Consider the following 14,055-nt stretch of genomic DNA (forward strand, 5'->3'; position numbering starts at 1 on the left):
TACTACTATTAAATTAAGGGTAAGACGAGGTTAAATTAATTTTGGATTCCAGGTAGTTAAGGAAAACTCTTCAGACTTTTAATTACAATAAAATGAAGCGGAGAGCTTAGCTTGGAAGTTTTTATTGCATTTAATAATTCAGTTTTTAAAGGGAGTAACCAGGGTGTAATGGGTTTTTAATTAACATAACATTATAGCAACATGTAGGTATACTCTTTTATTATCCACCAAGCCCTTCGGTATTCGTTGATCCTCATAAAACACCAACGGTAACAACCTTCTCGACGATTGTAAGCAAAGTAAACAGGGATAATTTATTCGTAAATAGATCTATATGATGATAACTGTGTTTTCTGATAAAGTCAAGGTTAAAGAATGCTGAATAAATAATTAGTCAGATACAAGTTGCGTACGCTAAGTCTACAAATGGAGCAAAGAAATATTCATATTTTTATGTGAAAGTAAACTCACGAATGATCAACATGAAAATGGAAGCAGATTGAGCTTTATCTTTGCTACTGCTAATACGTTGTAATTGTAGCCAGGGGAAAAGTTTTTTTTCGCTGTTGGTAAGGTATTTCTTCTCTTTTTATTTTTCTTGATTGTTTCAAATTAGTAGATGATGTTATCTCTAGTATTATCAGGTTTTTTATTTGTGATAAATCTAGATTTGCGTTTTTTTAGTTCACCATTAGAGTATGATTTATGGATTTCTGTCACTTTCAAGGAGTGAGCAATCAAATGTATTGAAAATATGGAAGTACAATAATTACCACGCACCTAACAATAGAACCCGACTACTGACTAACTTTGTGATTAGATTCATATAATAATACACATTTGTGGATGAAACTTTTAGTGCAACTAGCACGTAGTTTACCATGTTCAGAATCAATAAAGGTGGCATGTTTGTTTATTGAAAACTTTTCAGTCATTTATTTGTACTTATTTTTTTTTTGGTACATGACTTTTGTTAAAACCAATAGGGAAAGCAGTACCTAAAATTAATTTCTTTCTTTGTAGAATAATGCCGAAAAAATTTAAAAACCACGAGCTGTGATTAGATTTGCGTTTGACAGTTGTTGGCTTTTCTACCTTGTCATAATTAAAATCTGGACAAAGGTGACATGTTTTAGGGTTGTGTTGTATTTTTGTATGAAATGTTGCGAGCACAATACGTTTTGTTGTGCTAACATAACGTGAGTTATATCAAACAGTAGCTGCAGTCAACATTAATATTTTTAATATTCAATAATTTATTGCCTTCATAAAGCACAAATGTTACATGAATTGTTTGACATCAAAACTGTAGAAATATGTGCTGCACGCAACATTCGCAAATATGCTTTTGTGTCGCAGAAACGAAAAAATAAATATTTATTCAATGAGTTTTGTTATTTTTCCCTGTGTGCACGTTTACTCCTATCCAAGTCTGTGTATTGGGGTTTACCAAGCCACTTTTTTTTAAATCTGCGTGTACTTAAATCATTTTTATGAATGAATCAATAAATGTGTTGCTAAGCAATAAAAATCCGCTGGTTTTAGTTGATAAAGTGCCCTTTAAAACGGTTGTTGGGTTTGCCAATTTATTGCACAAAACTGTACGTAATGTTTGTGTTACGAGTTGCTACAAAATTTAAGAGAAGTTGGAAGTGTTTTGTATGCGGTTATCTTTTTTATCGAGGAGAAAATGAAAACATAACAGACAGACGACCACAATATGGCAATAATTTAAATAATAAGTCACTTAGAAAAATTTGGGTTATCAATGACAGTTTATCAAGTATTCATTTCAAGATGCTAGGGAAAAATGTAGAAGAGAACAACACGAACAAACAGATGGTGCTTCGGTTCGGACTGCTTCTGCTTAAAAGCAAACAAAAATTATGGCTTGAAAAATGCTAAATAGAGAGTGAAGTAAACGTGGATGGAAAATAAAGGTCGATTGAGGATACTGAAAGAGGATGTAGCTATGTGCCAAGTTAGATAAAAGATAAAATTCATTTATTAAAATAATTACAATTATATTGTTTTATTAACTAATAATAATTATCCCAGATGATTTTAGTTATGAGTGTGATTTAGTTACCCACGCATTTGTTGACAGAATGAATTAGACCGAAAAGTAGGTCGTAACTTGACACAGTTTTTAATTTTAAAAAATTATAAAATTTTATTTTAATGAGTTTAGCACGTAATTCACTTTGTTCTTAAAAGTGTGCATTGTAGTGATGAATTAGCAATTTCACAACATAACCTGAATATGGGTTGTTTGTGGTTGAACTTAGAAAACTAGGTTATGTTATGCCAACTAAAATTAAACCCTCGTTGGATTTAAAATCATTTATTTATGATAAGTAACATATTTAATTGAATGTCGGGTGTAACATTTTCACACTCTTTTATAATTTTCACAGTTAGGCCTTTAATTGTATCCACTGATTGCTGAAAATAGTGTTTTACAAAGTCTGAAACAAGAAGAAATCTAAAAGTGCCAAATCTGATGGTTGAGGTGGGTAGATATGGCCTGTATGAGCTGTTGCATCGTCATGCTGAATTTTGCAATTCTTCAGGATCAAACTGGTCAATAAATTCCTGCAGCATGTTTTGATATCTCGCAGATCTGGTAGGTGTAACAGACTCCTCGAAGAAAGTGGCACACCAGATTCCAATTTTTTGTGGATGTAAAGGCGTTTCTTCAAAATAATGAGGATTTTCTGCACATCTTCATATTTTGCGAGTTTATGAGGGGCTTCATACACCCATTCCACTTCTAGGCTGATGAATTTCTTATGATCTTCGTAGAACAATATAAGCGAATTAGCCAAACGTATTCGCGAAAATGAAAATAAAGCACAGTTTACGTTATCAACCCACGAGATTATAGACAACCCATCACAAGATAATTTGTATGTTCTAAGAGACGACCTACGTAATTGGGTGCCAGAATTATATAATAATTTAAGACAATCATAGGGTATTTGATCTGGGGTGGAGTGCACTTGTCCATTCATGATAGGAAACGAATTAACAATTCTGCAAAAATATGAATGAATTGATAAAGCGCAAGGCTATGCCTGTGTTTGTAGTGAGTTTTCACATTCAATCAACATTTCAGCAAGGACGAGCCGTGTCAGTTTCGATACGCGCACTATAATACTAATAATTAAAAAATGGGATGTACCGTTGTTGATTTGATCAATAAAAAAAAATGGAAAAACCACAGAGCGCCTCTCCGCAGGCCTATGACTCAGCTTTATGTAAGTAAAGAGGAAGAAGAAGGTTTAAACAATAAAAGTTTATTGTAATAAACAGCACGGGAATATATTATTGTATAAAATTGAAATGATGTTTACTAAGGTGACGTCATTATAGTGTGGGTAGGGATGATCGGACAAATTTTGATCAGCATTTTACGTTTCACACGATATTCGTAATTTAAATGTAAAATTTGACAACAATCAGTGCATTAGTTTCGGAAATTATATACCTAATTAAAATCGACATGGACGGTGCACAGACAGACAGACAGACAGACAGACGGAAACGGGGTAGCTATACCTATCAATCAATTCAGACAGACAGACAGACAGACAGACAGTCAGTTTGACACAGACAGAAACGGGATACCTATCAATCAATGCAGCTGTAGGACGATAAATCCATAAATTATTGTGTAGTAAGTGACATTTTAGAAGATATCAAATTTTGACACCGCGAAAAGAGCATAATTAGTGAAACTGTGACTCCAAAATTATTCGGATATATTATTGAGGAAAAAGATGAACTTCTCAAAGAGCTAAGAGACAAAATCAAATTACTAGAGATGCACATGAAGCAGAAACTCATGAGACTAACCTCAACAAAAAGAAAGCCGCAATCATTTGATGTAAAGAAATGAGCTTCGATGCAAGAAATCAAGGTTCCTAGTAAAATTAAAACTCCGCGAAATACAAATTTGGAAATCAAATGGCAGGAGAAAAATAACAGAAAATTTGTTCTTAAATTTTATAAAAAATCTTGTCAGCGTCATAGATGGCAAAACTATTCGAGATAAGAAACGTCGACAAAGTAAAAAGAACATTGTCATCGGATGTTGAAAATCCGAAAAGAGTCTGTTAAAGGCAGTTCCAAAGAAAGGATACGTTCATACGTATTGTCTAGATCCATTTTCAACCTTGAATACCGTGCAGGATCATCTTAAGAATTGTGAAACATCGACAAAGTGGAAAAGTTAAATTCAAAGTATCCAGATCTTTATTCATCTTTTGTCATTACCTCCGACTTAAACAATGTAGAGAGGATCATGAATCCCTGAATATGAGTTTTTTTCATTCAATGAAATTGAATGTGAAAGTGTAATATTTAACTTTGATGATAGTCTTAAAGTTAAACTATGTGATTCTATCACTAAATTCAATCTATTTTCAGTTGTTAATTTTTCATGTAGTGATAAAAACTCTATTGACAATATCTTTCCAACATAGATAACACTTACATGAACATCACAGCCGTTGAACCTGTCACGGTTGAGTTTTGAATTCCGTGATAAGCCACATTTCTTCTCTCCTTCGCCTCTTCATGTACGGTAAAGCGCGCCTGTAAGAAGGCAACCAGTAATACATAGCTGGTTTCGGAACGCTCTGCCCTACTAGAATTTTTAATTTAAGCTTTATTTTATTAACTTAGATTGGAGCACTTACGAGAGGTGATAAGATTTTATGTGAGCGGGTCCTGAGTTCCTTAAATTAAGCCCTGAACTTTATCCTGTAGGAGGGAAGCGTAGTTGACGGGCAAGGGTTGTTGGCCTACGAAGAGCTCGAAGGCCATTTCTGTTTGCATTGTAAATACGACTCACCCGATGTTGGGGGTGGCTTTTCTCCCTCTTTGCCTTGCTACTCCTATCGTTTTGAAATTCGATTTGCGTTATTTTGGCGCGTGTATTGCTGTTGATACTTGGATTAGGAGGTTAACCGAATGTCAAAAACTTGACAGAGGTTGTACGCAGGAGCAAAGCAGCGGAAGTTGAACTATGTGTCAAATTTGAAATAGTTAGCCCTTTTTCATCATAGCCTTTATGGCGGAAATTTCCCGCCTTTCTCCCCCTTCAAGGAAAAACCTTCGAGAAGCCGTGATAGGGTTTTTTAACATCCGTTTTTGAGTCGCCATTAGTCTCTTTGGTTGGAAAATTTTTGCCACGTGCGGGAGTGCTGGTGCTGTCCAGGAATTTTGAGCAATTTGCGCTCGCCAGTGGATGGGATTGTCCGGGCAAGCACCGCCCAGTTAGACTCGGTCCAGGAACGACGTCCTGAGGGACATTTGTGAAGGTTCCGGCCAGTCTTCGGATTTGTTCCGGATTTTGGGGCCTAGCTGCGTGCCAAACACATTAGGGTCGCCTGCCACCAGAGTAAGACCAGACTATTTCGATTTCATTACGCTACAACTGTTTTTTTTCCTCCTTGCAGGACCCTTTTTTTCCTTTTTCTTTTGTCTTATCTTCTGACTGCTGTATTGCTTATCACTACGTGATTTTCGCCTGCGAATCTGGTCCCTGTTGACCCCCCTGGTTCTTCGACGCCGTGAATTGGAGATCGCTGTCCGTTCGACACTTTGCACCCCCCGGAGCAGCCTGGATTTGCATTTGCCACTTCGAGACTGTCGTCAGACTTCGCCGATAAGGAACAAGGTCAGAGCGTATCACGCAGTTGATGTAGTTGACATCGTGGCAGTAATTCTATTGATAATTTAGTTAAGCAAGTTTCTTTTTTTTGTTGTCCGCTCTGTAATGTAATCGGGTGCGTACGTATTCGTCTAGGACTTACGCGAATTGCGCCTGCGGAGTTTGATCAAACGGCCTATGGTGGAAGCGTAGTAATGGTAGTCGTACCGATTACAGTGGCGGCGAGTCGGAATAAGATTGCAAGTACTTAATTTAAATTTCACCTTGTCAGACGCTGCTGTGCTGGCGTTTACTATTTACTTAATTATAATTAATTGATTATTTTTTTTTTTCCTTTTTCTCAATATACAACTCACACCCACATTTCTTTTTTTACCCGATAGTTCAGGTCGGCTCGAGAAGTGCTTTAGGTCCAAGCACTTCCCACCACCGTTTTGCCGGAGGACCTTGGCGCCCAATTAGAGATTAAGTTACGTATCGTTTTCCCCTGATTCAGGCCAAACCTAATCAACCCTCGGCCCCTGAGCGTAACAATAGCCGGCACCAATTGCCACCAGCTGGCCCTGAATCGGATTCGACCTTTTGGTTAAAAATCGTGTGGCAAACCACTATTTTCAGAAATCAAATTACAACTACTTTATATATCCACAGATATTAGAGACTATCCAGACATATAAATCCATCACCAAGTTAGATAAATTCGATCTATATCCAACATTACCAAATATAGACCGGAGTTTTGTAAAGACAAATGATTTAGGTATTAATATACCATCAATAATGTTTTTGTTTATACGATTTCCGAGGTAGTAAACAGGTTTTTTCCGGAAAAAAACTATTAAAGTTAGTCATCGAAACATCAATAACATGTTTATATATGCACTAATGATAATTACTGACCTTAGCAAAAACTTGTGTTATATTCAGCATGAATAAAATTTATTGTTGCTATGTAATGTAGGGGGGACTGAAACGTAAGTAGCCATTAGCTGGATGGACCTTAATAACAATACTTCCTTAGCTTACGTTCGGCAAGTAAAAACGAAGAATTACACTTTACTTTATAACGAAATAACCGAACTATTTTAGACAAAACCAAGACGACATTGATCAGCAGTAAATTAATTACGTTTACGGTTTTGAACTGAAGATTAATTTACTGGAAATTGGTCAATTTGGGTATTTCTAAAAGATCAGATTCCTTAAAATACCTTCATGAATTGCTATAAGTTAACTAAAAACGAAACTTTGTATGCATAGGTGGACTACGAAAATAACATAGAATTCCTAATTTCGGTACCACGTTAAATCTACATGTATTTTATTCAAGATTAAAGACATGTAAAAGGGCTATGTAGATCAAGATTTGTAATATTATGAGAATTCTATTTTATGTAGGGGAAAGTAAGTACAAGAAATCCTGTATCTAGCGCCAGCCATTCAACTCCAATCACATCAGATGCATTCAAGAGCATTAAAAAGAGTATATTGTTCTCTGAAGGAACCAAAGATGTGGACTACTTTACCATAACAACAGTGGTAAAGTAGCCATAAACACAGACGCCAGTCGGAGTGCGGTTAAAGATTTAAAGGTATTTACTGGATACGTTGTGAAAATTGGTAGAGACGTATCTTGGAAATGCAGTAAACAAAGATTAATTACGTTGTCTAGAATGGAAGCCAACCTCATCAGTTTTTGTGATCGAAGTCGTGAATTTAAATGGACACAAGACTATCTTGAAGAATTTCAAATGAGTAATTCTGTCAAAATCCACTAAGGGGAAGGTGATAATTACAAAAATTACAAAGAAGCTAACTGGCGAATTGTTCTTTTAAATACTGACAAATTAAGTGAACTGTTGTGAAGAACGTGTTCCACAAGAAACATTTCTGTGTACATTTCATGATCTACCTGTTTATTAGATATAATAATATTTTTCTTCACAAGTTGTTTTTGTACATTGAAAATTGGTTCGCGAGCAGATTGTGGACTAATAAAGAATTGTTCACTAGGGCTTCGTTTTTAAATATCTTTTAATAAACAACTTCAACCCATCTAACAAGGTATAATACAAATTTGTGTGTTAATATTATGTATATTAATTTTGGAGTCTTTGCTCCAGGCCTTTTCCCGCAGAAGGAGGAAGGAAGGTGCGCTATACGAAATTAGACAGGTGTTATTAAAAGATTTTTAATTGTTCGAAAATCGATTAACTTGTCGTTCGGTTGACACACACCTTAATCATTTTGGTTATTTTGCTCAAACTCAAAATTTTAATAGAATCAAGGGGCGATCAATCTTGTGTGGCGAATATAATGCCGTGCTTTATTATTGTACGGTGGCGCTCAACTAAATCATATTAAGATGTTGGATGTCACATCACAATAGATCAAAGATAAAATATGTTTGCTAAACAAACCTTACTGTGTGAAGTATAATGTAAACGTGTGTATGTGTGTGTGACTAATTAACGTATTCACACCACACAAAGGACGGAAGGTGTGAGCTTGTAGGCACAGTCTCTTGTAACATCGTAAAATAGTACGTAAACGTGCTGAAAGCCGGCTAATGAATATTTTAAATTGCTACCTCGTAAATAACAAGCAAAAGATCCGGATTTGTTCATCAAAATTATTCAATCCGCATCGATCCCAGTGTTTGAAAAGTTTAAAACAATGATGAGCCTTTCAATCGGAAACAGAATATGAAACGAGTGGAAGAGGCTGGAGCTTTATGGGAGCCCATTTCCGTGAAATTAGAGAATATCAGTTTTTTCGACTCATGCTGCAATGATGCATCTTTTTTTAATAACGTTCTGATTTTCGATTATCAGTGGATTTGTTCATAAGTTCATAAGATTGCGGATTTGGATCTATACGCCTCTTGACTTAACTGCTAGGAGACACTTCAGAATTCATACATTCGCAAGTTTAACATTCTGTCTATAAATATCCATTTTTTCCGTTCCAAATATTTTACTCAATGGCTTAAATTTTCTTTTGTATCCGTCTCTCTTAGGGTTGGTAAATATATGTACGAATTTGTTTACTGACACGAACGACATCATCTTTTTTTGGTGACAGTTTTTCCTAAAAGCATTCTGCGTAGTTCGAACTCCTTATGATTGCAGATTGTATATCGTCTATAAATAAAGTTCAGACAGTGTTATAAGTGCCGATAGAGTACTCCTCCCAATACTAACGGAGCTAAATCTTTTTGTAATTACTTTCTTTTTGTCTATTCTTTCTTTCTTTCTTTCTTTCTTTCTTTCTAATAAATTTATACGACTACTAATCCTGGACTTATTACAGTAAAGTTTCTGTATCTTCCCCAATGTTATTATCTGATAAATCCCCTAAATATCCAACTCGTCTGGCTCAGTATGAGCTTATTTGTTTATCAAAACAACTACTTTCATTTTATGAACTTTTCCCGTTTTAGTTTATCTCGCTAGCATGTATTTAATTTATGGATTTGTTTTTCTGTTTATTTTTGTATAATTTCATGGCTTCATAATTCATATTTGGTCTTGACACTATTTTTTTTTCTGAATAGAAATCACATTTTTGTAAGTATGTATTATAAAATTGTTATAATAAAATATGCATATTCTGTTCATACTTTCTATGATACGAGTTATCGTACAAAGTGAGTATCATGTTTTTAATATTGGCAAGATATTAGCATGAATGCATTTAATTAGAATGATTAAAATTACATCATTCATGTCGTCTACAAAGCAATGACGTGACCGCAAAAACTATGATAAATACACCTAATTACCAGATTTGTCATATCTGCATTAGCGCTTCCAAGTTGTAATGTCCCTTAATCCTTTTTGTCGGACTTGGAGCAGATACACAACGCTCGTGGCGTAGGCTGGTCTTGGAAGCGTTTTGTATACCTAAACTGTCGACTCTCACAATCATATAATGTCCACTTTGTCCACTTGCATTGGAAGACACTTACTTCATCCTAGTAAAAGATTATGCTCTAACCCATAGGAAAAAGCCAGTGCATAAAATTTCCTGTACTTGTAGTTCATGAATCCGCTGATGTTTTACCACAATTACTTAATAAAAATCTTTGTGGAAAATTTACCACGTGTTTGCACGTAACTGATTTGGCTTATTGATGGAACAAGTACATCGTGGCTGAGTGGGTTTGAATGCCATCCTCGTCGACATTTTTTTAACTTCTGCAGGTTATCATAAGATAAATAAAATTTCACAAGAAGCTCGTGTTGTGGGACTGTACGTCAATGTGGAGGGAAGTTCTGTCTAAATAACCCTAGAACAATTTTAGTCAGTGGTATAGGTTAAACAGGAAGTACGAAAATTCGCTGGAAGGAGAGTTCAGAGATCTGAATTGGGAACACGATCTGCTATTAACAAGATATATGTGTATTTAATTAATGAAGATCAAATACGAATAATAATTACTGTTTGAGTCATTATATTTTAATCAGTGTGATAGTATGTGAGATAATGAAGTGTTTTCCTATGAAATGATGGAGTTTTTGTGATTACAGATCTGTAGAAGATGAAGGGTACCTTCACACATTTAATCAACGGTTTTTTTAATATACAGGGTGGGTATTATAGTAACGGAACCCTGACCAAATTTCAATGCAACACAAAATACAGATCTCATATGTAACTCACTTTGTTTTATTTTTCTAAAATGTACAACCATAGTTACCTAGTAGTTAATTTTGACTTTTGCAATAATTCTGTTTGTTAATTTTGAGCTCAGGTAAGTTTTTAGACTTTGCGATAAGATGAGGGTTAAATACACGAACGATGAAAAGTTTGATATGATCTTGATTTTTGGAGAATGCGGAAAAATTGCCGTTGCAGCAGCAAATGTCTACGAAAGAAGATATCCCGATAGGCGACATCCATCCGACCAAATCTTGAGATATTTAGAAAAAATGTTAAGACGGAATTGGCCGTAGCTTATGAGCCAAAGATTTATAATAGCACGACAGGTAGCAATATGTCAATCTTTCGTTTTAAAATTTTAGGAGGGAATAAGTTTCACCCTTACCATGTGACATTAGTACAAGATCTAAAAGAAGAAGACTTTCTCAGAAGAATACAATTTTGCAATTTTATGCAACATCAACTCGAGTTGGACAACAATTTTTTATTTAAAGTTTTGTTCAGCGATGAAGCAAGATTTGGCATTAACGGGGTTGTTAATCCTCACAACTGTCACTATTACTCCCAAAATAACCCACACTGGATCAGAACAGCTCATTTTCAAAATGTTTATTCCATAAATGTGTGGGCTGGTATTATTGCAGATTACGTAATTGGCCCATAGTTCTTCGAAGGCAACTTAACAGGACACAGGTATCGACAATTTTTGGAAAATGATTTTTCGGGGTTATTAGAAAATGTTTCTCTCAACCTCCGACAAGAGCTGTGGTTTCAATAGGACGGGGCATCACCTCATTATCACAGAGTTGTTAGGAACTATCTTGATGAGATGTTTGCAAATAAGTGGATTGGCAGAGGCAGTGTGAATGCATGGCCTCCTTGTAGTCCCGACTTAATACCTTTAGATTTCTTCCTCTGGGGGGTTATAAAAGAACAAGTTTACCTAAGACCTCGTCGTAATTATGAAGGTTTAAAAACCAGAATTAGAAATGTATGTGCTGCAATAACTCCTGAAACACTTGCCCGCGTCCGGTTGTTTTGCTTAAATAGCATCGAAATGTATGTTCCGCAGGAAAGAAGGTATTTTGAACAGTAGTTGCGCTAGTTAAATTTATTTAATTGTTCAATTTATTTGTTATATTTCTTTGAATTAATATGTTGGTGTTTTTTTAATATTTTATTTGTGAAATTTTGATTGACGTCTTTCAGAAACAGTGACAACTAGTAAGGAGAGTACCTACGTTGTGTTTATTTTGGAATCTAACAATAACTGATAGATGTATGTTGTATTGCATTGAAAATTGGTCAGGGTCCCGTTATTATAATAATCACCCTGTATATGTTTCTGTTTTCTTTCCTAGCTTCTTCACAGATGGTGGAATCTAAGTATGATTAATTGTTCAAATTATTCATCTAGTCAAACATCGAAGCATTGTTAGAAATTTCAGTAAGAAACTCATGAATTTATGAATTTGCTGACAACTTTGTCCTCAAAAAAAATATATGTATAAATGATGTTTCAGAAATTTATCCTGCGTATGTTTTTTCTTCTGCGATACTAGTTTTGCTTTTATTTGTAACGAATGGCTTATATAATTTTCCTGAAATTTTGTAAACACGGTAACATTATGATTAGTATTTGCCTTTGAAATATCAACATTAATATGATTACTTCCATTAAAAGATTTTCTTAAAGAATACGCCCCGAGAATTTAATATTTCCAGTAGCAAAACCCCAAGATCAATCAGAATCTAACTCATTTCCGGAGCCATACAATTCAATAGAACCGATGATTATGTGTTAACTTCCTACGCCACTAAGTTTTGATTTATATCTACACATATAATAGTATTAATTTTTCAGCTTTTATTTTTGAGAGTTTTACACCGGCTTTATGTATCTCGTACGCACAACCATGTATTGTTCAGAGTCGTTTGTGTAAACTTTACCGCCGCCAACTGAAGCCTGAAAAGTAACTCTACTAAGCCAGCATGGTATCAGAGGGCGAGACAACTTTTAATCCTACGCTGTTTACTAAATTAGTGGAAATAAAGTTTATATCTTCAGTTGTAATTCATCGACAGCGTTAAACTTCCGTGAAACAATAAAGGTTGTTGTGCTTACAGTAGCTCATACACAGAGCGCCCGCTGAATGCTCCAACTCAGTAATTAATTGTTTGAATTTACGGTAAACTTGTCCGCCAACAACGCTTCCTAGTGCACTAGCACTAACTTAGTATCGTCTCCGCTGTACAAGTGTTACTTAATTTCGAACTAATGATATCGACGTAAATTGTGTTATCAACTTGGTCCGCGAATCGCATGCAATGAATAGACTATTTGCGAAACAGCAACGCGCGCCCAGAAATAATATTGACACTTGTAATTGTCAATACGAGGCAACTCTGGTAATTGGATTACAATCGCAAGCCGTAATTTAACGGATACATTAATCCTGAGAAAACAACGTTTACGTAAACAAGAAAAATGATGTTGAACGATTGAAACATCTATGCGGTTAGATTGTTATCGGGAAAGATAATAGCGCATTGTTCTTCGTCGTAATGGCTTGATCTTGACGTACAAAAAATTCACCGACTCCTTTGTGACTTATACGTGCTCATATTTTAGGCCTGTAATGAAAATTCTTTCACCAACGGCGACTTATTTTCAAAGATTTACGTTTGTTTCGCGTTGTGAGGGTTCATTTAGGTTTGTGTTATTAGATGTCGGACAAAGCAGAATACACAATACATGTCTTCTGAAATTACATTATAATAAATAGTACACATTTTTGTAGAATGTACTTGGTGTTCAAGCACTTTCAACTATAGAAACTCACATGTATTGTATGAGGACTTAGTGATAAACTCCTGGCCTACCATAGAGGGAGAAGCCGCCATACCATGAAACTAAATTTTATTTAGTGGTGTCAATCACCTCTTCATTTGTCGAATATCTCTTTCCTTTTAAGTGTTTTTTTCAGTATGGGAAAGAGATAATAATCAGAAGGGGCTAAATCTGCCGCATATGGGGGATGGTCAACCAACTCAACGTGTAGTTCGTTAAGTTTTTATAAGGCAGTCAGACCGGGGCATTGTCTTACAGAAGGAGCACACCTTTTGAGATTTTTCCGCGACGTTTCTCGATAACTTTTTTTCGCAATTTGGTCTATAATGAAGAATAATATGACCCCGTCACAGTTTTGCCAGCTTCTAAGAATTATACCACCCTTGTCTTAAAAAGTCGATGCGACACCTTTTTTGCAAATTTCTAAGTCTTGAATTTCTTTGGGCAAGGAGACCCTCTATGTTTCCATTCTTTTGTCTCTGGATCATAGTGATGGATCCATGTTTCATCCATTGTTATAATTCGATTCAAAAAGTTGGATCAATCCTCTTCAAAATGATTGCAAATCATTTTGGAGATTGTCACGCTTTGGCACTTTTGATTCGCATTCAGGCATCTAGGAATCCACTTTGCAGATAATTTTCTCATGCCTAATTCGTGATGCACAATATGGAAAATACGTTCATAAGGTTATGTACGGCATCAATATTTTCTGGAGTAGACACACAAACGGGTCTTCCGGCACGGTGTTCATCTTTTACCTCTGTTCTACCCCTTTTGAACTCTGCAGCTCAGTTCTTTACAGTGGTATATGAAGGACATTTATGCTTCAGTGTATTCAGCATGTCGGGATAATTTT

The 14,055-nt window shown here is 35.4% G+C and overlaps 1 protein-coding gene and 1 long non-coding RNA gene across 3 annotated transcripts in view; one reads left to right on the forward strand and one right to left on the reverse strand.

The window, feature by feature from the left end:
• Positions 1 to 14,055, forward strand: part of LOC135129166 (uncharacterized) — a 301,564-nt gene that overhangs the window by 11,452 nt on the left and 276,057 nt on the right. The gene's annotated exons all lie outside the window — the stretch shown is intronic.
• LOC135129175 (uncharacterized) lies at positions 2,329 to 6,277 on the reverse strand. 2 transcript variants are annotated; one of them, XR_010280521.1, is made up of 3 exons: positions 4,704 to 6,277; positions 4,499 to 4,651; positions 2,329 to 2,797 (listed from the first exon to the last, which is right to left on the reverse strand). It is a non-coding gene; the product is annotated as an uncharacterized LOC135129175 (long non-coding RNA). The 2 variants fall into 2 exon arrangements; XR_010280522.1 differs by having other exon boundaries at positions 2,329 to 3,036.

The sequence above is a fragment of the Zophobas morio genome, unplaced genomic scaffold, assembly GCF_036711695.1.
Source record: "Zophobas morio isolate AGI-343-1 ecotype UQ-CSIRO unplaced genomic scaffold, CSIRO_AGI_Zmor_V1 ptg000002l, whole genome shotgun sequence".
NCBI lineage: Eukaryota > Metazoa > Arthropoda > Insecta > Coleoptera > Tenebrionidae > Zophobas > Zophobas morio.